The sequence below is a fragment of the Erpetoichthys calabaricus genome, chromosome 11 (assembly GCF_900747795.2).
Source record: "Erpetoichthys calabaricus chromosome 11, fErpCal1.3, whole genome shotgun sequence".
Classification (NCBI taxonomy): Eukaryota; Metazoa; Chordata; class Cladistia; order Polypteriformes; family Polypteridae; genus Erpetoichthys; species Erpetoichthys calabaricus.
The window spans coordinates 128,952,022-128,977,739 of NC_041404.2; positions in this window are offsets into that span (position 1 = coordinate 128,952,022).

The following is a 25,718-nucleotide window of genomic DNA, read 5'->3' on the forward strand; positions in this document are numbered from 1 at the left end:
TTAGAGTTACAGGTTTCAACATTTTGTATCTATTCACAGGATAGCATCTATCTAAGATCTTCTGTTTTTTATTCTGAATCTCCAGATATTGTACATAATTAGCAGTCACCATCCACTGTTTTTCACTAATAAATCAGATAATTAATGATAGAAGTGAAGAAGTATTGTTTAGGTTAAATGATATATACAGCTAAGAAACATCTGCTTACCAATAAAAGTTCATATTGTGCTTACAAATTAAATCTCCTAAAGGCAACGTAACAGGTAACTGGCCTGAACACTGAAATATAACAAACCTATATCATCAATATTTTGTTGTCATTTTACAACCTGATTTCATTAAGTTCTATTCAGTTTTTTCAGGTTGCTGATTATTCCTCTATTATTTTTTAGCAATGATGTTGGATTTTCAATTTTGGTTCTGCTTACTGTACATATTTGGTATTTATCTGTTTATGATTTTATCCCTGTTCTGCCTTACCAGCCTATAAAGTTTTGCACACTTGACTATTCTGCCAAAGTTGTTTACTTTGACTTCAGTCTCAGCCTTAAATTTTGAAAGACCTGTCATGGAATCCTGCCTGTTTAAGCTGAACCAAATATCTAGAATAACTCCTGTAGGCAAAGACATGGGTATATTATTATTTGATTAGTCACACAAAAACAGCTTAATTTGCTTCAGCCCAGGTAGACTGAACATACATCACCAGCAGGCAACCAGCCTACTTCCACAACTCTGAGGGAAGACAAAAAAATGACAATACTTCATCTTATCCAGGTTTTTAATAAGAATGACTTGTTAGCAACATGGTAGATTTCATTCTATTTTAAAAATTGACTATCCTCTTGTTATAGCTGCTTGCTACACCCTAAATGAGTGACTGAAGGGCTATGTGAATGTGCGTCTTCTTTGCCTAATTTAGAAAATAAGTAAGCTTCCACTTCTACACTGTGACCACTAGGAGGCATTAAGCAACCCAAGAGAGATACAGTTATACAATATGTCAGTCATTGGTACTACATCATGCACATAGTGTACCACCTCAGCCGAGGGATAACTTGTTACAACACATGATGGCTGTGGGTAGGAACAACCTCACTTTGTGTGACGTCTGTTCCATCACTTCCTCTTGAATTCAGGCTGACTCCCAGGACAGACCCATCCTTTTTCATCAGTTTATTTATTCTGTTGGTAGCACTATGCTGCAGCACACTACCACAAAGAAGATAGAAGCACTAGCTACTACAGACTGGTAAAAACATATAAGAGTCATCTACACACAGCAAATGACCTCAAACTCTTCAGTAAATAGAGGTGACTATGGTTCTCTTATTAACACCCTCTGTGTTGTTACTTTATTCAAGCCTGTAGTTCAGATGTACCTTGAAGTTCATATAGGCCCTCACCACTTCTGCGTTTCCACCATTGATAGGAGCCATGGCCAGAGTGGGATTGACTGCCCTGAAATCTAGAGTATGATCATCTCCATTGTCTTATTAATGTTGAGCTTCATATGGTTCTGTCCTTTGCTTGTTTGGGCTGTATGGTGTTGAATGCACTAAGAAAGTCAAAAAACAATATCCAAAGTCATATAGATTTTTATTTAAAAAGAGTGATTTCTGTCTCCCAGGTAATAGAGCAGGTCTCTCTTAAAGAAAGAAACAATTAGGGTCCTCTTTTATTAGAAAAAACAGCATTTGAGGATCTTTTAATTGGAGTTCTGTCTCTTGCAAGGGCTATTGGTTAAATTATTTTATTTGGCTCCCATTTATGTTTTTCGTAGAGTAATGAAACCAAAACTGTATGTCTTCTTGTTTTATCTCCTATTTTTGTAAGGGTGAACCATCTACAAGGATCATCCAGTTATTCCATTGGGATGCAAAAGTTTTGGCACATTTCTGGTCACTCTCTGGAAAGAGATTAGAACAGGCTGTGGAACATTAAACGTTTGAGTTGTCTCTCTAGTGATTTTCTGTGTGCTCCATGCTTGTTTTGCACAGGGCTGCTGACTGAAATAAACATATACTATACATAGATAAAATATAGTAAAACCCTTTCCTAAAATCAAAAATAAGAAACATTAAAAGCTATAAACCTGGTTTACAAGTAATGAAACTTTCAGAAAAGTAAGCCACATATTGCCTATTTACAGCTTTATATATAAAAAGGAGGGTTTTGAAATCAGCCATAACCTTAACTGGAAGCTGGTGTAACGACTTCAGAACAGTAGTGATGTGTTTCTACTTTTTAGTTCTTGTAATGATTCTTGCAACAGCATTTTGAATCATATGAAAGCTGCATAAACAACCATTTGAACAACCTGCAAATAATTCATTACAGTCCTAACTCCTACTAGAAATAAATGCATGAATTAATTTGTCAGTTTTCTTCATATTTAGGAGCTATCGTAATTTTTCAATATTTTTAAGATGAACAAAAAGATAAAAGATTGTTTTGTACTGTGTGTTTTAAAACAACATAGTGGTGTTTGGGAAAAATGCCTAGTTTGTTTGCTTATTCTGATAATTGGTTAGACCAACTAAGTTAAGATGTGACAAAATATTGTGACAGTCTGCATCATTCCCCCCAAACATTAACATTAGTTAAGTGGTTTTTATCGATTCACTTTTTAATTCAAAACAGGATCAAAATAACTTAATTTGGTGTAAAAAAGGTATGACTGGAAATCATCTTCATACAAGTTAAAATTAATGGTAGGTTTTCTAATATTCCCACAATGGAAGCATGTAAAATGAAAACAATACATGCCAGAGTACAGAGACCTGCACACTTTGTGCATACTGAAATTATATTAATACACATGAACTAAACCATGCAAGGACCATGCCATGTGATGATTGAGCTTATTCCAGCAGCATTGGTTGTTATCGGGAAACAGTTCTGGATAGGGGGGCTATCACCGGGCACACTCATCCAAAAGCTGCAAATAAACATAAGCTTCTTCTTATGTTCCTTATTGTGAGGGGGAAGAAGACCTTATGAAACCACAAAGAGACAAAGAGATAATGTATTGAATTCATTGTGTCCCTTCCCAGATTTGAGAATATTTGTGTCAATGTGATATTTCTGTTTTTTTATTTTTAATACATTTTCAAACATTTCTAAAGTCCTATTTTCACTTTGTCATTCTGTGATCTTGAGTGTTGGTTGATGTGGGAATAAATAACTTAAACAATTTTACCACAAGACTACATCTTAGAAAACTATGATATAAGTAAAGGGCTCTGAATATTTTCTGAATCCACTATATTTACTTATATCAATTTCCTTTGTTACGCTTATTTGATCTTACTGGTTTTAAATATATGTACTGAGGATGCTAACTCAAGAAATTAGTAATGTAAGGGAATCTCATTTTTACTGAAATGTAGATATTAAATTTTTGGCTTCTTTCACATTTTAATACCTCCAAGGAAGGAAGTGAGCCTGGAGATCTCTGATGTGCACTCACAATTTATACTAAATTAAACATGTATATCATCATCAGCAAAAATAAAAGATAACCAAGCCTAAAGCTGTGAATAATAGGACCAAGGGGAAACATGTAAATGAATTACAAATGATTAAGAGCATAATCATTGTGTGTCTGGTGCTATACAATGGATATGCCATTATATTTGCCTATCATTGAAGCAGTACAAAGGAATATTAATTAGAAAGACACCAATTCTGGACAATAAAGCACTGTGGTCAGATTTAAAGAAAACACATTGTTGAGTTCTAATGTAAGTAAAAAGCTAACAAGGCACGAGTCAAGTCCTGCAATTAAGTCATTATTTACTAAGACTGGAGCACTTTGGCAGCTATACTGCACCTCGAAGCTTGACAGAAATGAGTGTATTGGGTGATTTCAAGTTAAATTATTGTTGAACTGAAATGTCACAACTTACTCAAGGAGTTTGGAAAGAAAAAAGTAAACTCCAGAATATCTAAAACAAGCTGTGCTACCTGTCCAAGATGAATTGAAAGCTAAATAATCAATGTTAACGTTCGCAGTGCACCATGCAATGCATATGTCTCTGGTTTGGGATTCCTAAAAACGGTATTAATGTTTTTTGGTGTGCCATCTACTAGAATGACAGAGACATAGCAACTGGGCAGATTCACAGACAGACACATAGACACTTATTCTTTTATTAAGGTGGATTAATGAGATTATCAGAGTGACCACTAAACATGTTTCCATTAAATTATGTAATCACTGAAAACAGGGTTCAAGTGGCAGGGGTACAAGGGGAGAATATTGAAATTGTAGAGCAAGTATGGATCAACAGATTTGAATTTCAAAAGTAGGAAGGGTGAAGCTAAAACTCAGATCAGGTCAGAAACAGCCAAAATGGGGAAGCCATGCACTCTTAAATTTGTAATTGCGTTTATCATGTTTTGGAGAGGGGTGGCACGGTGGCGCAGTGGGTAGCGCTGCTGCCTTGCAGTTGGGAGACCTGAGGACCTGGGTTCGCTTCCCGGGTCCTCCCTGCGTGGAGTTTGCATGTTCTCCCCGTGTCTGCGTGGGTTTCCTCTGGGTGCTCCGGTTTCCTCCCACAGTCCAAAGACATGCAGGTTAGGTGGATTGGTGATTCTAAATTGGCCCTAGTGTGTGCTTGGTGTGTTTGTGTGTGTCCTGCGGTGGGTTGGCACCCTGCCCGGGATTGGTTCCTGCCTTGTGCCCTGTGTTGGCTGGGATTGGCTCCAGCAGACCCCCGTGACCCTTTGTTCGGATTCAGCAGGTTGGAAAATGGATGGATGGATGTTTTGGAGAAGTCCTTTCAATTAAATGTTCAGAAAATTAGCATTATTAGCCACCACCTATGACTTGACTAAACACATAGGAATTGCCATCAATGGGACTACTGCCAAGTGGGTTATGAAATAGTTATTGTCACAATCCCTGCATTTTGATTACTTTTCATGATTATCCTTACTTTTATTAGTTACTTTTTCTGTTTCGGAGGCAAATTGTGTTTAGCATAGCATAGGACCTCTCTTTCAGATGAAGACAAACCTTGCTAATTTCATGGTAGCAGCTCCAGTAGGGGTTACTGCATTTGGTTTCGTGCTTTCACCACTTCAGTGGATTTATCTATCACTGCAATATAAGATCAGCTGCAGAATCTTTAGTGCTCATTGCAAAAGTTTCCCTTTCATTTTTGGTGATACATGCATGGTAGTCTCAAAAATCCAAAGAGAGAAAGAATATAGAAGCTAAAAAAGCATTTCAAGATCAATAAATAAGAAAAATAAGAAAGTATAAACATAAAACCAGAAATAAAGTGTGAGTTCTAATGATCCTATTTTATTTGCTGGAGTCAATAAGTGAGAAACGTCACTGTGCAGAAAGGCTGAAATCTTTAATACCACTGTTTGCCTTTGTAAGGCAGGAGACTGTGTGGCAGTGACGTTCTGCGCCAACTCCACTCCCTTCTGTAGTAATGAGGTTCCGGTATAGTAGGTCAGGGCAATGCCATACCAGGATGTTAGGTAGCCAGTGAGGATGGACTCCACCGTGCATCTACTGTAGAGTAGATGTGAATTTCCCATTGGGATTAATAAAGTATCTATCTATCTATCTATCTATCTATCTATCTATCTATCTATCTATCTATCTATCTATCTATCTATCTATCTATCTATCTATCTATCTAGAGAAGTTTGAGAGAATAGGTGGTGATCTTCAAGCTTTCCTCAGGTGTCATTGAGAAGAGTTCTTGATGATAACCGATAAGTGTTTTGCCCATTTCAGGTCATCAGTGGTGTTAACTCCAAACAATTTAGAGTCGATAATCTTCTACACAGGACCCATGCTAATCCAGATGGGTATGTAGTCCGCCTCATGTTTCTTGAAGCCAATGACCAACTAAACAGTAAAACACTTACCTGTTTGAAGTTCTGCAAGCAATTACCAAAAGTAGCTTTTTAGACCTTAGTACAGGGGTTCCCAACCTAAGGTGCTGCACCCCAGGAGTGTGAGATGACATTTCAAGGGTGTAACAAAGAGGAACGCTGTGTGAGGAATCGAATGAGGTGCATTGTCTGACTTTAATGTGGTGCCATCAATGTCTTGCAGTTTGTCATCATATGTAGGTTAAGCTACAGAAATGTACATTCTTGCAGGTTCCTTGCTGCAGGCGGAGCGTTCGTAAGGTGAATAACTTTTTTAAGAGAACGGAATTTGGACCTTGCAATGATCCGTAGAGAACGGTGAAATCTAGTATTTATTTCTGTGCATGCACTGATTTAGAAACATCTTGAGGTTTTGAGGCTTGATTGACATTTTTGCCCGGGGATTCTGAATTGGATGCAACAACTGCTGCTTACACTCAGACCATCTACCCTGCTGGTGGTCCTGGCAGCAGTGCAGTAATTTTAAGTGTGGGGTGCACCTGTTTTTGAACTGCAGTGCAGGTGTTATTGTGGGACAAAGCTTGTTGACTGTGTTGCATTGCTTAGTGATGTGGCAGCACTTGTTACTTCACAGGTGTATCCAATCCTCCAAACCTTTGTCATTTCCTTGCAGCACTTGATGATATCCCAACCCTCAGATCATCAATTGAGTGTCTAAGTTTCACGGTGGACACATTTGCAAGATTATTGAGATTTATAGTGCTACATTTTTCAATTTATATTTAAAAGATTATTTTTTTACTACAGTTCGTTCACCCTCAGTACTGTATGCTACTCAAATATTAGAAATTTAACTTCTTTATCTTCAAATGTGATAATGCTTTTGCAGGGGGTGTGAACATAAATCAAACATTTTCTAGGTGTGTGGGGCATTGAAAAGGTTGGGAAACACTGCACTAATATGTGTCAAGAGAAGTGCAACACAAATTACTGGTGATTTAATTGATTCCTAAAAGAGTGAGGAATTTACAGAATCAGACTTTTTTTTTAAAATTTTAATAGTGGACATTTACATTGCAGACTTAATAAACATTTAAAAATAAATTGTCCTTTTGCAGCCAACCCACTGATTTCTTCTCCACTTTCAGTCTTTAATTTGAGCTCCATACACTGCTCGACAAAGAAGAAACAGCATGATAAGAGGTCCTGTAGTGTTGCTAATTATGAAGAATATTTAGGGTATGGGGCGGCACGGTGGCGCGGTGGGTAGTGCTGCTGCCTCGCAGTTGGGAGATCTGGGGACCTGGGTTCGCTTCCCGGGTCCTCCCTGCGTGGAGTTTGCATGTTCTCCCCGTGTCTGCGTGGGTTTCCTCCGGGCGCTCCGGTTTCCTCCCACAGTCCAAAGACATGCAGGTTAGGTGGATTGGTGATTCTAAATTGGCCCTAGTGTGTGCTTGGTGTGTGGGTGTGTTTGTGTGTGTCCTGCGGTAGGTTGGCACCCTGCCCAGGATTGGTTCCCTGCCTTGTGCCCTGTGTTGGCTGGGATTGGCTCCAGCAGACCCCCGTGACCCTGTGTTCGGATTCAGCGGGTTGGAAAATGGATGGATGGATTTAGGGTATGATTTTAAATGCTAGGATCTCCTGAACACTTTGCAAAAAAAAAGAACTTCTCTAATCTAAAGAAAAAAGCTTACATGTAAGAAATGTAACATTAGGGTCTCAAACCTTCAGGATCACAGGTAGAATGCCAATCCTGATAGTATTAGGTACAAAGCAGAAGCTTACTATGGATGAAGTGCCAGTCTGCTTCAGTTCCCGCTTACATAAACACCTACACTCACATACTCATCAGAATCATCAACTTGGCTAACTTACACATCTTATGGGCAGTGGGTATAAAGCCACAATATCTGGGAAATTACCAACATAGACTTACAGTGTCAACACAGGCTGCAGCCTGATCTGTATTTATTACTAACTGCAGTAGTCAACAATGATTTTGTCACAGAACCACTCAGGGGTGTTTTAAAAGTACATTTTCATGCTGAGTTCAGCAACGTACTGAATTTTTTCTCTAACAACCATAGTTTCAGAGTCAGTATTTTTAGGCCATATATTTACTGCAGATTTACTGTAAGATCTACCTATATTGATTTACGTGAGTAAAAAAATGTAACCTTTTCTCACCCAGTGTTATTATTTGCCTAGAGAATCACAGATGTAAAGGTTAGTGATTCTAGAAATCCTAACCTGGTCACTGTGTCGGCTGAGTTTAATAGATAGATAGATAGATAGATAGATAGATAGATAGATAGATAGATAGATAGATAGATAGATAGATAGATAGATAGATAGATAGATAGATAGATAGATTTAAAAAGAAAGATAACTTCTGATTTGACAGTCACAGTCACAGTGAGGCATTATACAGGCTTATTGCTGTTGGTATGAAGGAGCCCCAGTAGTGTTTCTTGACACACTTTTGCTGAGTAATTCGTTGGCTAAACATCCTCAAAGCATTGTTTATAACAGCACTTGGTTTTATTTTAATTCTCTCCCATGCTACTACCTCCAGGGGGTCCAGATGGCATCCTATAAATGAGCCTGTCATTTTAATTAACTCTTAACTCCTTGATTCATTAGGCATCTCTTAAAGTGATATTACCAGCCCACCACACCACAGCGTAGAAGACTGCAGTGGTTGTCACAGAGGTGCAGATTCGATTATGTGGTAACTTTAAAAAGGTCTGAGGTGGGCATGTGCAAGACTGCATTTTGCAGTGGTGTTGATCACTGCCTTTCATCTAACATTACCTGCATGACTCTGGAGTGGAATAAGCAGAATTAAAGTGCATATTACAAAGTTGTCCAAATCATGTTTCTTCCATCTTAAAAATGTTGGGAAATTAAGGCACTTTCTAAATAAACAGCATTCTGAGAAATTAATTAATGCATTTATTTCTGGTAGGATTGACTACTGCAATGTGGTGTTCACTGGATGTTCAAACTGTTCTTTATACAGCCTCCAGTTAATCCAAAATGCTGCTGCAAGAATTATTACAACAAGAAAATAAGAACACATAACTCCAGTTCTTAAATCCTTACACTGTCTCCCAGTTACGTTTAGGGCAGATTTCAAAATCCTCCTTTTAACATATAAAGCATTAAATGGCCAAGGTCCGGCTAACTTGTCTGAAATTATCATGACTTACAAACCAGAGCGCACATTAAGATCTCAAGATGCTCGTCTGCTTATGATTCCAAGGATTAATAAAATAACAGTGGGAGGTTGAGCTTTTAGTTACAGGGCCCCTAAACTGTGGAATGGTCTGCCTGCTACTATAAGAGATGCCCCTTCGGTCTTAGCTTTTAAATCCCGGGTGAAGACTCACTACTTCAGTTTAGCATATCCAGACTAGAGCTGCTGATTAACTGTGCGGACTGCATCTCTGTTGTTAGCCAATAGCACTAAAACATAAGTAACATGATAGTTATAATTTGCTACTAACCCTCAAATATTCTGTTTCTCTTCTCGGTACTCAAATGTGTCATGGCCCACCTGCCAAGTTGTTTTGCCAGCCTAAGGTAAAGTCATCTCTGATAGAGGATCGCAGAAAGCGTGGAGTAGAGGGGTCCTTTCATCAGATTTGATGGCCCAGCTCTGTTTCAGCTGTGGAATGGCGAAATGGGGGAGGCAGCTTGATGTCTGAGGTCTCCAGGACTCTAAACTAATCCAAATCATATTATGGGATATCATCTACTGTTAAATTCTGCTCCATACTTGTAAATATTTTATTTTTATACTGTATTGAGGATTTGTTCTTTTCTGTGTATTGTATTGTATTGATCCCCTTCTTTTTGACACCCACTGCACGCCCAACCTACCTGGAAATGGGTCTCTCTTTGAACTGCCTTTCCCAAGGTTTCTTCCATTTTTTTCCCTACAAGGGTTTTCTTGGGAGTTTTTCCTTGTCTTTTCAGAGAGTCAAGGCTGGGGGGCTGTCAAGACGCAGGGCCTGTTAAAACCCATTGTGGCACTTCTTGTGTGATTTTGTGATATACAAAAATAAATCGTATTGCATTGTATTGTTCATATATATATGTTTGTATTGTGAGGTTTCTGAACTCTTTTGGGAGCAATTTACAGCACTCCCTTTTGGCCTCCATGGTGTATTTTATATATAAACATCTAAGCTTGGAAGTGTGTGTGTCTGTCTGGCCTGGAAGTGAGAGGTGGAGTCGGGGTAAGAGCTCCGTCTCTGAGGAAACAGAAAACTCACTTAGCTGTTAATAACACAAGCGAGGCCAGCACATCAGCAAAACAAAATCTCAGAAGAAAGACAAAGTCGTTTAGCCGCTAACATCGGCAAAACGGTATCCCTTGTACTTTTCCTCCTGCCGCTAATGCACAAGCGATGCGAGCATGTTGTCAAAACGAATCCTCCCAGGAGAGAGATTCCCAGAATAGTTCCTTTCAATTATCTGACACCTCTACATTTAATTTTTTTTTCTGACAATTTCAATAGTTTCTAGGACCCTGGCCTTTTGCAGCACGGGCTTACACAGCTTGTTTATAAATCTGCATAAATCACTTAACAGCAAAGTGCTGACAAATCTATAAGTTCTGTTGTGGTAATTTTCAAAAGAAATAAAGACTTCACTGTAATCTTACTTGTGACTCTTTAGATTGTTTTTCTCAAGAGTTGTTCATTCTGTCAGGCAGCTGCTGATCAGGCTGAAAGAGGCAGCACACAAATTGCATCTTCTGACCTAAAGTGTCTCAGTTTGCTTCATTTGGCTCGTTGAAACTTTTTTTTTTTTTTACCACAGAACGCAGTCAGACAGAGTGCAGCTCAAGCACCAACATCAGCATGATCAAGGAGCATTAAGGACGCTGTTCTGAACTTAACTCAGTCTTCATGAAGAGGAGACATCCACTTCTGTTTGAAGAAGTGATGAAAACAACAAGCTGATTAGTTACTTCATACTTGACCTTGGTGCTTCTAAGTCTCGTTGGTAACTTTTCATGTAAGGTATAACTTCACTACTCTGTGGACAGCAAGTTTTCCAAATGTGTTATAAGTTTCTCTATATTTTCTGCACACACATTTGTCAACCTTCTGTCCTTTTTAATCTCTGAAGTTAACTCCACTTTAGTTTAGCAATGAGAAGACAAAAAACGCACTTCAGAATCTGTGAGCAGCTTAGTTATTTGGTATTGGTTTGAATGCTGGTGTGTCAGTTATACTTTGATAAAGGAGACTTGCATAATGTCTTGCAGTTAGAACACACATGCCTTGGGAGGTGCAATAGTAATTAGCAGTAAGCAGTACCTCAGAGATCCAGGGTATCTGGTTCAATTCCTAACCCCTTGTCGGTTTCCTTTTCTGTATGTTTTCTCTGAGAACCTCACTTTCTTCCCACATCCTAAAGATGTGTCTCTTAGATGAAGTGGTGATTCCAAATTGGCCCTGTGTGAGTCAATTCTGCTGTGTGTGACTGTAGTCTGTGATGAACTGGTGACCATTATAGAGCTGCATCCTGCAAAGGGTCACCTCATTGTCATCTTTTATTGAAATAGTTAAGTTTAGGAAAATAATGGATGAATAAAACAGACTTGGTGTGAATGACTGGTGCCCAATATAATTCTTGTTTTGAATTCTAGAAGGACTGGGTCCACCTCCTCACAACCTTCAAAAGGAGTTAAGAAAATCAATTGTTGGGTTGATGTAAAAGATAAATGAAATCTTTACATACCATATACATTTGGGCAGCATCATGGTTAGCATTCTGGATTTAGATCCTACAATCAGTCACTGTCTGAGTGTTGTTGACATGTTTTTCCAAAGTCTGTGTGGAACTTTCTCCAGGTGTTTCCTTTCTTTCCACATCTCAAAATCATTCAAGTAAGGCTGACTGGCAATTTAAAATGAAAACAGTTTGTGTGGTGGTCTTGCAATGGACTGGGTTTTGTTTCTGCCTTATGGCTAACTAGGGGGCTCCGCCCCCTGCTCGCTTCGCTCGCCAACCCCTGGTGTTGGGAAATTACAAAGAGCGTGATGTATGAATGAGATATAGCATAGTGTGAAGGTGTAGATGACGCATATAGGAAGCAAACAATTCAGTGTTTGGTACAGTGTAAAGGTTTGGCATGGAGCATTTATGACCTTAACTTCAATGTCAGATGAACGTCGAACTCGTGAGAAGGCAACATAAAGTTGCCCATGTCCAAAAACGGGCTCAGAGAGGTAGATGCCAACCTTGTTCATGGTTTGTCCTTGTGATTTGTTGATGGTCATGGCAAAGGCAGGTGTAATGGTGAACTGTCGCCGTTTAAGTGTAAAAGGTAATTCCAGGTTAGAACTTGTAAGGTCAATTCTAGGAATTAGAACAGTATTGTTAGCATGTGATCCTGTAAGAACTGTTGCTTGAATAACATTGTGTGTCATGGTGTTGACGGCTAAACGTGTACCATTGCATAAACCCTGTGTAGTGTTAAGGTTTCCTAATAGCATGATTATTGTTCCATTTTTAAGGCTAAGATTGTGTTGTGGAAATCTGGCTGGGTTAATAGTGTTCAAATATTCTAAGGGGAAATTAAGATGGTCATTGTTGTCATCAGAGTCAAGTTTGTCAGAGCTTAGAAAGAGCCGTGCCTCTCCAGGAAGTAATGAAATGACCTGGTTATTAATGTGATGCACATGAATATTTTTTGGACAGAATATAGTCCGTTGTGTTAAAAGGGGTATTTGGTCTAATGAGATTGCTGTTCCAAATATCTCCGTAAGTAAGTCGTCGCAGATAAAGGGTTGAGGAATTGTAATAATATCTGGGTGAACTACATCTGTATTGGTGAGTGTACCATCTCTCAGTTGTAATAAGCAATTGTTATATGCGGGATCTGGACATCGCATGTTTTGTACTAAGTGTATCTTTTGAAAGCAATGCCAATTGTCCGCGTAACATTTTTTTGAAGCGCATTGTAGGTGACGTGAATTTTTTTTTTGATGCGGGTGCGTGTTTGTGGTCCCGTTACTCGAGCCGTCTAGTTTTGTACCCGTGATCGTGAATTGATGACTTGTTTGATCTTTATCGTTAGGAATATGGATAAGTAATAAGGAGGATCGCACTCACTGTTAATATGCGGACTGTTCGTTTCTTCGTATTATCACCAATCAGGTCTCGCGCCTGTATATGTATTGTAGTTCGGTCTCTTGTTGTTTATGTATGACGTCGTCGTGTATTTTAAGGTGGACTGAACAATAGTTGAGCGCATGGCATGTGGAGCAATAGCTAAGCACTGTCTAAAATCTCCTCCTAATAAAAGTACCTTTCCTCCAAAGGGAAAATGATTATTCATCAACGGAATGTCAATTGTCCGCGTCTTTTAAGGTGGACTGAACAATAGGTGAGCGCATTGCATGTGGAGCAATAGTTAAGCACTGTTTAAAATCTCCTCCTAATAACAGTACTTTTCCTCCAAAGGGAATAGTGTATTATTATTTATCAACGTTTGTAGATGTTGTTTTATGCGCCGCCGTCTATTTTGTTGTTTCTTTCGTGTTCGTGTGTTTGTTCCCGTTATCCTTTCCGAATCGTTTTGTACCCGTGACCGTGTATTCATGACTTGTTTCTTTCTCAGCTTGCGAAATATGGATAAGTAATAAGGAGGATCGCACTCACTGTTAATATCTTTCCTTTTCTGCAGTTGAACGGTTAATAGTGCTTTATTGTAAGCAGATCCACCTATGCTGACACCTATGCTGCCTAGTGTGAAGGTGTTGACGTTCACTTTAGAATATGTGGCTTTGGGTGTCACTTCTTATGGATGTGTGGGGGGGGGGGGGGGGTGAGGATTGTTGATGCGCGAGCGTCTTCTTTCTTTTTGTGTTCGTGTGTCTTGTTCAATCCCCCTCTTTGTGTGTGTTCTGTCCCTTGCTTGTAGGGGGGTGTTGTGGGGTGGTTTTGTGTTCTTTTTTTTTGTGTTCCATTGGCTTGTTGAATCCCCCTCTTGGTGTGTGTCCTGTCCGGTGCCTGTAGGGGGGGGGGGGTGCCTTCCTGTTGTGCGCGAGCCTCTTCTTTTTTTGGGGGGGCTAGTTTCATGTGCAATGTGTTTCGTGCTGAGCCTGCGTTTGACTACTTTTTTATGTGCCTTTTCCTTTTTTCGGTGCTCGTTGCGACTCATTTCTTTGACTCCTTTTTTCTGTGCTCACTCCTTTTTTATGTGGTCTTGTCCGCCTCTCGCGGCCCCTCATCCGCCTCTCTCGTCCTCTTTTGTCCGCCTCTCGCTGCTCCTCATCCGCTTCTCGCGGACTCTTTTTCCGCCTGCGCAGTACGTCTTTTTGTGGCTACAGCCTCTCGCGGCTCCTCAGCCGCCTCTCGCGGACTCTTTTTGCGCCTGCGCATTACGTCTTTTTGCGGCTACGGCCCATGGCCAGATGTCCCTGCGTCCATCCGGTTTAGCATTCTCGGTTAGTAATATGGATGCTGCCAGATAGGCTATGAGTCAGATGTTATATACTGTACAGGACACATTTGTAGTGGGGCCACATAGGGGGTTTTATTTGTGTGTATGTATGTCCTATTGAGTGATTGTTAAATGTGAATACCGCTGGCTGTACCGATTTCTGTTTGTAAATTGAGGTCAGTGCCTTTAAACAGGTTTGCAGTGATGCGGAAGGGTGTGTGGGATTTGTGGTTCATGGTTTGTCTGCACTATACCAATAAAAACCGGAAGAGAAGGATGTGGGGGGACTTTTTGATTGTACCATTTTCCAATCATCTTCATTAGCAGCAGCTCCTAAAATTTCATTAACTGGGCATTCATAGTAGAGAAGGATGGTGCTTGGCCACCGGATTTAAGGATGGTGGTGGGTTCTTTTTCTTCCTAATCCAGTCCACCAATGCTCTATGAGAAGAGATGCGCCTCCGAAGACTATTCTTCTGGACTCTGGTGGCAGGACAGTATTTCACTATCCAAGTTCCAGGAAGCGGTTTATTAAAAGGAAACATTCTGCGCATCTTTCCATCCTTTAACCATAGTTTATGTTTCCAGAACCACATCCATCACCTACAGTAAGAACTTTTTCCAGGACTGTAAATATCATTGTGTGGGGGTTTATCGTGGTGTTTGTTTAGTACTTTTGTCATTATTTTGCTTTACCGTGTTTGTAGGTAGTTATTCTAGTAAATAAGAAATATTTATATATTTGTATATTGGATGTATTTAATCTGTTTAGGCATTTTCCTGTGGTAAGGAAATACGGTAGGGCTTAAGGGTTTGCCTGATTGTATCCATAACTCATTTTAAAAGCATAGCTACTTCTTTGCTACATAAATCTGGTGGCAACCTCCCCGCTTGCTAGAAGTCGTGGGTTCACTACACACTTACATACTCACAGGGTCATTTGAGGAAACCTAAATGACCTAACAGCATGTTTTTATTGCGAGTAAAGGATTTGGAGTCCCCAATTAGTGTTGTCAGGTCCATGGCTTTATCGCACAAAAAGGACTATTTTTAATTGTCATCCGTGGAAAAAAATGGACTTTCATGGGTTGCACTTTTTTGGGCTACTTTTTTTAAAAACAACACTTTATTTCGGGCTATTTCTGTACTCCTCTCTTTCACATTTTTATCATGTTTTTCAACCATCTGACACCCCTTCTCTGCTATTTGCAGTTGTATGTGTATTTTACTGCTATAAAATCTCAGAAGGGGGACCCCCTTCCCCAAACCATTATGTGATGGTATATACACATGTACCTAACTCTTCTCACTTTGCCACCGCTCCCTGATTTCCAGGGTGTGTCACATTGTCTACCTCAGGTTTTGGGATAGTTTTTGAGGAACATTCACTAAGTTTTTAAGGACCTGGAAACCCTGTTCCCAGTAGCAACCTCTTTGTAGCCTATTTCAAAATTACACTGAGCTTCATTCACATGCTTGGAGTACTTGAGCCAATATAAGACACAAATGTCTTCTAAAATAATATAGTATTCCTTAAGCTTTAGTCAAACCAGGGAAGCTGTGGTTTGAAGCTTACTCTGGCAGCACTGGGCATAAGATAGGAAAGATACTATTCCAATGTATCTGGCCCTCACAGGAAACTAGTATTTACATTTATATTGGGCAAATTTAGAATCACCCATTAGCCTAATCTGAATATCCCTTGGGTGTGGAGGAAATTAGAAAACCTGGGTAACAACCTACCTAGACATGGGAAGAACATGTTAACTCCACATTAATAAAAATAAGTGCAGGGAGTAATCCCAGGACACTGAATGAACAAGACAGGGCCATTAACCAGTGTGCCACTGTATGTAAAATTCATTATTACCAAATTTTGTCATATTATCAAAGTGAGCTTTTTTATTCAGAAAGACAATAAACTGTCACATTGCTGTCTATGGTAAAGAATGATATTGTAATCTGAATGAAAGGCAACATTTAAATTTATACAAGAGAGAAAAAAGGGCTGAGATAAAGTGCATTGTCAACTTACAATTGTTTATTGTGCTTAACTTAGAAAAATGTCTGTTCCTCAGTTGAAGAATTTCATGCCGATTTAATTTAATTTAATTAATTTAATTAGTATTCAAGAATCATTTATAGAGTGAAATTACAGGAGATGGAAAACAAGTTAATTTAGAAGTAGCTGAGCATCCAGTGATTGGTACAGAACTAAATCAGTGTTCTTACTTAAGTAGACTGAGTACTTCTCAAAGGGCAACAGTGTTTTGGTTTATTAAAAAATGAAATGAAAAAAATAGTAGCTAAAATGAAAGTAATATTTTAGAACCACTTTCATTAAGTAAAAAGCCACATAACCAGAGTCAAGATGTCAAACCTGAAATAACTTGAGAGCAGGCTTCAATATGAGATAAAGGAAGAGATTCCAGTAGTTTTTTCTAAAAATAGCAGATATGTTAGATAGATAGATAGATAGATAGATAGATAGATAGATAGATAGATAGATAGATAGATAGATAGATAGATAGATAGATAGATAGATAGATAGATAGATAGATAGATAGATAGATAGACAGTCTCTGGACTCTTCCCCCAGTGAGAGAAGACCTCCCAAAGAGACAGCTACTACCTTTTTTGAAAGTCTAAGTCATATTTCTGCTAACTGCCTTGAAGCTGATAGACTAAGCTAACTAGATGACCAGTTGGGAGAGCTGCAGGTCCAAGTCACTATGCACCAAACAAATTTCACTGAAGCCGAGGTGAGACACATGGCAGAAGAGGGTCTGCAGTCTAAAGGAATAAAAGACCCATCTTAGGTATTTGTCCCTCTTGGAAAGCTGGACGATAGAGGGGCATATCTATTGATATATATGAAAGAATAAGCATTACAACAATGTTTATCACAATAAGAGTGGATTTACATTCTAGCTCTGTTCACCTCAGAGAGAGCCCAGAGAGCCTATTATGACCTTCACAAGTGTCCTGCAGCTAACTATGAGGCTGTAAAGGAGGAAATGCTGACACTTTATGGGGTCACCTCTGACCTGGATGTAGAAAACTGTTAGATTGACTGTACCTGTCTTGTTTTCATGATAGATACACTGTAAAAAAAAATTCTGTAAAAAAACGGTAATCTACTGGCAGCTGTGGTTGGCAGCATTGCACTGTTAAAATACAGTGGGTTACTGTTATTAAAATTAACAGCAAGATGCTGTTTTTTTAGCTACAGCATACAAATGTTATTTAGCAGTATATAGCTGTTAATGTACACTTTAATCACAACCCAATTATTCTAAATTGCAAATGCTATTATACCCTGCATTTTATATTTGTGTAAAACAAAATAAATGAGGCCAACTTATTGTTTTAGTCCTTCTTTATTTCCATTTAACATTATATTAATTGTTAAGCTGTTTGTTGTGCCAAAAAAATGTGAAAAATGCAAGCCATCATATTTTCGAGTGCATAAACTATGGTGCAACAAATAAGCACCCATAACATGGAGAAATACAAAGATGGCTTAAGAAAACAAACACAATTTCGAAATGCCTCAACTTGACATTAAATAATAAACAAGCTTCAAATCAAGTTTCAGGGACAAAAAAAAGCAAAAAAAACACAATATATATAAGTAAAATAAATCAACAAAAGGCTTTATCAAACACCAGTCCTTTCTGGATATAAAAAGTAGAATACAAAAAAATATATAACAGTATATACAAACCACTGTAAAACAAAAAACATTTTAAATAAAGTGCCACTCAAAGTCCATCAATCTTTTTAAAAGATTTGACACTTTCAGATTGACTGTCATGGTCTTCTTTTGAACAGTTTTTCCCAGTCTTTTTAGATGTCACTTTTCCTTTTGCAGCCTTGGTCCCTTTTTCCGGATTTATTAATAATAAGGGAAGACTTTCTGTGATCAATGTCTTAAAACTTTAATAATAAAACAAGATTTAAAAGATTTACACAGTAGTGTAACAGCTTGTTATTTAATACATTAGCTAATGTTATGAAGTGTTACCAAACTTACAGCTTAAACCTTTAAAGACCCAGAAACTTTAACTTTACTTTTTAAAAATACTATTATTACCATATTATTGAAAGACAAAAAAAAAATTACCTTTGAAGGAATTCCAGTGTGGATGCTGCTTCCTCTTGATATTGCAGGTTGAAGATCTAATACAGTGAAAACAAAACAGCAAGTCCAGTGAGAAAGGTTGGTTGCACACCCTCGCAGATTATTCTGCCCTCCAAGCTGATCGTCCATTGTTTCATCCACTGCCCTTGAGTATCACTTGGACCTTAAAGGAGTGTACAGATTATGTTATAAACTATTATCCTTGGAGAACTAACATAGAAAAGGCAGTGAGAAAATTATGCAAGCCCTGACAAAATCATATAATATTCATATCTTCCAAGACAACAAACCTTGCAGTTTCAATATTTTAGCCAACAAGCCACTAAGGTTATGATATGCAAACTAAACAGCACAACCTCGTTCAGGCATCACATAAAATATTTTCTTCAGTTTAAAAAAGTACACTTTAATCAAACTTTTTTTATACAGTGGCCAGAATGAGGCACATAAAGATGGATGTTCTCCTAATGGTAAAACGTTGTGCCAGCCAGCCTAGAGTGTGATCCTTGTTTAGTGAACATGCAGACATGTCATATTTCATATACTTACCAAGCAGGATCAATCGAGGAGTCACAGGTAGGTTACCAGTCTTCTCAAGGTCAGCAGGAGTGGCAGACATCTATTGTTAAAGATAAGAATTAGAAATTAACATCTCCAATAAACATATGTGCCAATAATATTCGACAATGTACCTATTAAAACAAGAATAGCTTATCCAAATGTATACTTCTTAACTTTTATTTACCTTTTTGTTAATATTGACACAAAATACATATTTTCAACATTTAATATGTTTGTCTATACATTGCACAGAATAAGAGTCAAAATGGAAGACTTCTAGATGCACAGTAAAAAAAAAAAAAGATTCTTTTGGTTGTTCACTCAGTTATATGGAATTAGATTGCTTTAAGACAATAAATTATCAAAGCCCTATATATTAACTTAATGGTGCCTTTGTAGTTTCAAGGTAACCATTTTCTTGCACTGTGTAGACAAACAGACAATTTCTTTATTAAAATATCCTAATTTGTAGTCAAACAAGTCCTATAAGTATGACAAAACATATTTGATTGAACCATTCCTACACATTTGTTCATAGTAAGAACTAATAACAATGTATATAAAGAAAAACTTACATTTTCTTGAAGAATAAGCCCATCTTGATTCTCTGCAAAATGAGCCATTAGGAGTTGAACAATGAGATGGGCTGAATCAATGGCTTCCTCCTTGGAAAGAACTGCCTTAACTTCTGAGTTAGTTGGCCTGGTTTTAAAAAACTCTACAATGCTCTTCCCACACTCTTCGACAGAAAGTTGCAGATTTTTAGTCAAATGAACAGTTTGAATAAAAGCGAACTCTTACCTGTTAGCAACACGATGGCAGTTTTAATGTAGTATGGAAGTTGCGCAGCTCCGTGTCGCGCCAGATTTTTGAATTTCAAACACGTTGTTTTCTGTGTGTAGCCACCCAGCTACGACGACGGTCTCTGTTTTAATTGATCCATTACCCACATGTTTTTATAACGTTATTTTTAGAAATACTTTGCATGACTTTTACTAATTATTGCTTTGTCTGATTAAAACATTATAAAAAACTCCACTCTAATATTTTTAAAGATATGACAAACATAGATAAAGGTGCAAACTACCTCGTGGTGATAATACACGTTGCACAAATCGAAAAATATGATATAATACAGTTAAATAACAGTGACATACTGTTGTTGTTCGACCACTAACCTGACGTGAACAAGTCTTCCCACAATGCACTGTAAAAAACGGCAACCTACTGATATTTCATGAAAACAGCATTTTGCTGTTAAATTTCTATGTAAATTTACAGAATTTTTTTACAGTGTAGATAGATAGATAGATAGATAGATAGATAGATAGATAGATAGATAGATAGATAGATAGATAGATAGATAGATAGATAGATAGTGCCTTTCATATCTATCTATCTATGTCACAGATAGATTTAGTTTCATTTTGAAAGTTCAGTAGCAGCCCTGTAGCTCATCTTCTTATGTTGTGTCTGGTTTGAAACATTGCATATTACTTTAATGGTTTATCTCTGATATCTTATTTCTTTCCACCATTTGAGTACTTTTTGCTGCATTTTTTTTTGCAGTGAGCAGGGTGCCCCATTAAAACGACTGTTTTCTCCTTTGAACTAATTCGGCACTGTAGCAGTTTTTCAAAGTCTGAGACAGATGAGGTGAGAAAAGGTCATTAATAATCTTGTTTTGCCATCTGCTTTCAGGCACATTTACTGTTCTTTGATTTTTTTTTCTTCCCTTTTAACTCTAATTATACTGTTTATACATAGCTGTTGTTTATGTGATATTTGCATAAAATATTTAAATGGCCTAAAAATATTAATCAGAAATTTTTGGGCAATGTCTAGCATTCACTAATATTACTCTGATCCTCCCCAGAACAATTATCCCTCTTTCCTTTCATATCTTTGAATACTCAAGCTAAAATTAAAAAAAAAAATACTGATAAGGAAATAATCACTGTAAGATGTTTCTACAATACATTGTGAACAACCAACTTCAAGGTCCTCAGACTTTTAAATTTCCTGTAAGAAACAGAACGAATTAAGGGATGACATATATGACACTTTGGGTTTTTCTTAGCTATGTGCAATTTCAAACATTAAATTTTTTCAACTATCTTACATTGCTGTCTTGCCACATAGGTGGGGCTTTCATTTGTTACTAGGCAACAACTGCCGAAAGGTCCTGTGTGCCTGCAGCTGAAGTCGACACATACATAGACATAAATTACAAACAGATATATGGGATATTGCCCTTAACTGTCTAGCTTTCACAGATAGATAGATAGATAGATAGATAGATAGATAGATAGATAGATAGATAGATAGATAGATAGATAGATAGATAGATAGATAGATAGATAGATAGATAGATAGATAGATAGGAAAAGCTCTATAAATACTTTCTTTAGCTTCCAATAACAAGATTTTAAAGGTGTGTTCTTAGAGAAGATAAGTAATCAAACTGTGATATAATATGGTAATTTCATGTAGTTACAGTACTTGTTACTACTTCTTTAAGGTATGTACATATTGAAAGCTTTTTAAACTTCTTTTTCTCTCTGACTAGGATACCTTTACGTTTTATAACTTCATTTGTTGATCTATTTTCTCTTGTAAAATATGACAACAGAACAAAGATGGAGTTTAAGGTTAAAAACATTAAAACAAATGAAAACACTTTATGATCATAATAGTAGCATCCTGAGGCTGACAAAATGCTTCCATAGATGAAGATGAGCCACACTTGGATGCTGGTTTGCTAATCAATGTTGACTTCTGGTCTGTGATGGTGTTAAATGATTTGTTGGGTATTTTTTGGGTCAAAGTTATTTCTTCACAATCACGGCATATATTAACTTACCACATAAAATTGTGTTTTAAAGAGAAGCATTTTTTATGCATTTTAAAAATATCTAAACTGTTCTTGGGGCGGCACGGTGGCGCAGTGGGTAGTGCTGTTGCCTCGCAGTTGGGAGACCTGGGGACATGAGTTCGCTTCCTGGGTCCTCCCTGCGTGAAGTTTGCATGTTCTCCCCGTGTCTGTGTGGGTTTCCTCCGGGCGCTCCGGTTTCCTCCCACAGTCCAAAGACATGCAGGTTAGGTGGATTGGCAGTTCTAAATTGGCCCTAGTGTGTGCTTGGTGTGTGGGTGTGTTTGTGTGTGTCCTGCGGTGGGTTGGCACCCTGCCCGGGATTGGTTCGTGCCCTGTGTTGGCTGGGATTGGCTCCCGTCACCCTGTGTTCGGATTCAGCGGGTTGGATAATGGATGGATAATCTGTTCTTGCAGTTTATAATGGGTTTGAAGGGTACCATGGTCTAAACACTAAAAAATGGCATAGAAGTATCTTATACGTTCATTTCTCAAGCAAGAATGTTAAAGGATAGTGATTTGAGTCTGGAGATTGCACAAATATTGCAAAAAAAGCACTTTTCTTGGAAAAGAAATAAAATGGGTAAACAAAGTGTGAGATTTATCTATTTGTCTATGCACCTCATCTTGCCAATTGTCATTCCATCCATAGCACTCTATGAATCACAGGAAATGGGTGCCAGCTCATCACGGGGACACACTAACTTAGAATTGCTAATTCAGGTTATCTTTATGACTTTGTATATGTGTAAGGGAGCACACAAAGCTAACTCTTGGAGAATATGTAAATTCCACACAGACAATGACCAGGCATATGATTCAAACCCATGATGATAGATCCATGGCTCAGCATTAGTAATGATTGTTCTACTTTGCCGCCATACATAAGACTTACTCATCTACACAGTATTCCGTTTCCATTTTAAATATTCTATGACTCTACATTTCAGCCCACTTCACTTGTAGCAGCTGTGAAATGACTCACCTTAAATATGTTTGGAATTGTAGTTGGCTTCAATAATGGGCAATCAGGAGCAGGTTTTCTTTTCCTTTTCAACTGCAAGTAGTAGAAATGAGCTATAGAAACTCGCTGGTGTGCTTTCAGTTTGTTTTCCATTCGAGTGCTCACATCCAAACTAAACACTACAAGTCATAATTTTAAGGTATTGTGATTACCACCAGGAAGTTGATGGAAACTCTAAATGCTTTCTTAAGTTTTTCTTTACATCCTGTATATACATATTTTCAAAACATTTTCTCGAAACACAAAATTGCTTTAAACAGCTTCAGACACCTACTTGGTTTTGTGCTGATCAACTTCTTTATTTAAGTCCAAACTCCTGCAAATGTATTCTTACCTCAGAAAAATAGTTCCAAGAATCTGTGATAAAATAATTATTTCTAGTTTGCTTTTGTTATGTCATGGATTTTTCATAAACGTGGAATGCATGTTTTCTCAAATCAAAATCTTTGCTTTTTCAAGTGGATATATTTGGTAAGTTTAAAGGCGTTTATATTTATCCATTGGACCCTGGTACCCTCCAGACCCTTGAATAGACAAGATATTTTTTTTTATTTGTAAAATAACTGCACCACAGTACACAATTGAAGACAGGTAAGAGAATAATTCATACATATTCGCTATCTCTTGCCCTATGTGTACCTTCAGAGCCTTTAATATGTATTTGAATATGTCTGAACCTTTCTCAGCCCACGCTCCTTCTCTTTTGCTCATTGACATAAAGCCTGCGTCTCAGACTCTGTTCTTAATTTTCAATGTACCTTTCGAACTGTTGTTAGAACATTAGAACATTATAACACTCTAGACGAGAACAGGCCGTTCAACCCAACAAGCTCGCCAGTCCTATCCTCTTATTTCTTCCATTAAAACATCAAGTCGAGTTTTGAAAGTTCTTAAAGTCTTACTGTCTACAACACTACTTGGTAGCTTATTCCAAGTGTCTATCGTTCTTTGTGTAAAGAAAAACTTCCTAATGTTTGCATGAAATTTGCCCTTAACAAGTTTTCAACTGTGTCCCCATGCTCTTGATGAATTTTAAAATAACAGACTCAATCCACTATACTAATTCCCTTCATAATTTTAAACACTTCAATCATATCACCTCTTAATCTTCTTTTGCTTAAACAGTATAGGCTCAGCTCTTTTAATCTTTCCTCATAATTCAACCCCTGTAGCCCTGGAATCAGCCTAGTTGCTCTTCTCTAGACCTTTTCTAGTTCTGCTATGTCCTTTTTGTAGACTGGAGACCAAAACTGCACACAGTACTCCAAATGAGGCCTCACCAGTGCATTATAAAGGTTGAGAAGAACCTCCTGTGACTTGTACTCCACACATCGTGCTATATAACGTAACATTCTATTTGCCTTCTTAATGGCTTCTGAACACTGTCGGAAAGTCGATAGCTTAGAGTCCACTATGACTCCTAAATCCTTCTCATAAGGTGTACTCTCAGTGTTCCATTGTGTATTCAAACCTAACATTTTTACTTCCTATGTGTAATACTTTACATTTACTGACATTAAATTTCATCTGCCACAAATCTGCCCAAGCCTGTATGCTTTCCAAGTCCTTCTGTAATGATATAACGGATTCCAAATTATCTGTTAATCCACCTATCTTGGTATCATCTGAAAACTTAACCAGCTTGTTACTTATATTCCTATCTAAATCATTTATATACTGTATATTAAAAATACCAGTGGACCTAGCACTGACCCCTGTGGAACACCATTTTTAACATCGGCCAATTCTGAAGAAGTTCCTCGCACCATCACCCTCTGCTTCCTGTGTCTGAGCCAATTCTGCACCCATCTAAAAACATCACCCTGAACTCCCACTTCTTTTAATTTGATGCCCAACCTCTCATGTGGCACCTTATCAAATGCTTTCTGGAAGTCAAGATAAATAATATCATATGCTCCACTTTGATCGTATGAACCCATGCTGACTGTTCAGAATAACTCCTGTCCTTGCCAGGTGTTGCTCAATCTTATCCTTAATAATTCCTTCCATTAATTTTCCTGTGAAAATTGTGTATTTGTATGTTCAGTAACGAGGTAAATTTATATTGATCTTGATTGACATTCTGTTGTTGGTAATTTCCAGTAGAATGTTAGTGGGTGGGATTTTAGAGGGGAAAAAGGAAGTTCTTAAAAAAGTTTTTTTGTCCTGTTACTGAAAGAACCCAATGAGAAATTGACACGATTTTACATTTATTAAAAACTAGTCAAGAATCATTTATCAACATCTGTGTGTCATCAATCAATGTTATACGCACCTTCTGTCCATTTTTTTACTTGCCGTCTTTAAAGGAGACTATCTTCACATGCCTCATATGCCTTTATTCCTCCTTGTCTGTGTCACACTTTTTCTTTTGTCATATTACCAAAGCCAAACTGACCAATCATACCAAAGCCAAAATGACCAATTAGATGGCTCAGAGGGACAGGACACAGAGATCTTAGTGTTTTATTATATAGTAGAAGATTCACTTTGGAATACAATCTTATATGGCAAATTAACATATACTATGATTTTGAAGAAATAACTTTAACATGAAAAATAACAAATTTATCCTTTAAATACTGGTTAGAGTGGAAGTAGCATGACTTCCAGCGAGGTGGCAGAAGTGACGTCATTGTTCCTTTCAACCCTCTTCTTCTTTTTTAGTGGATCAAAGGGAATGCAGTTAACTCTGATCTCTCCACAGACAGTTCTTGGACATACGTGTCTGACACTTCGTAGAGATAGAATGCTGTGGATTAGAGAGGAAGGTGCGGAGGATACTTT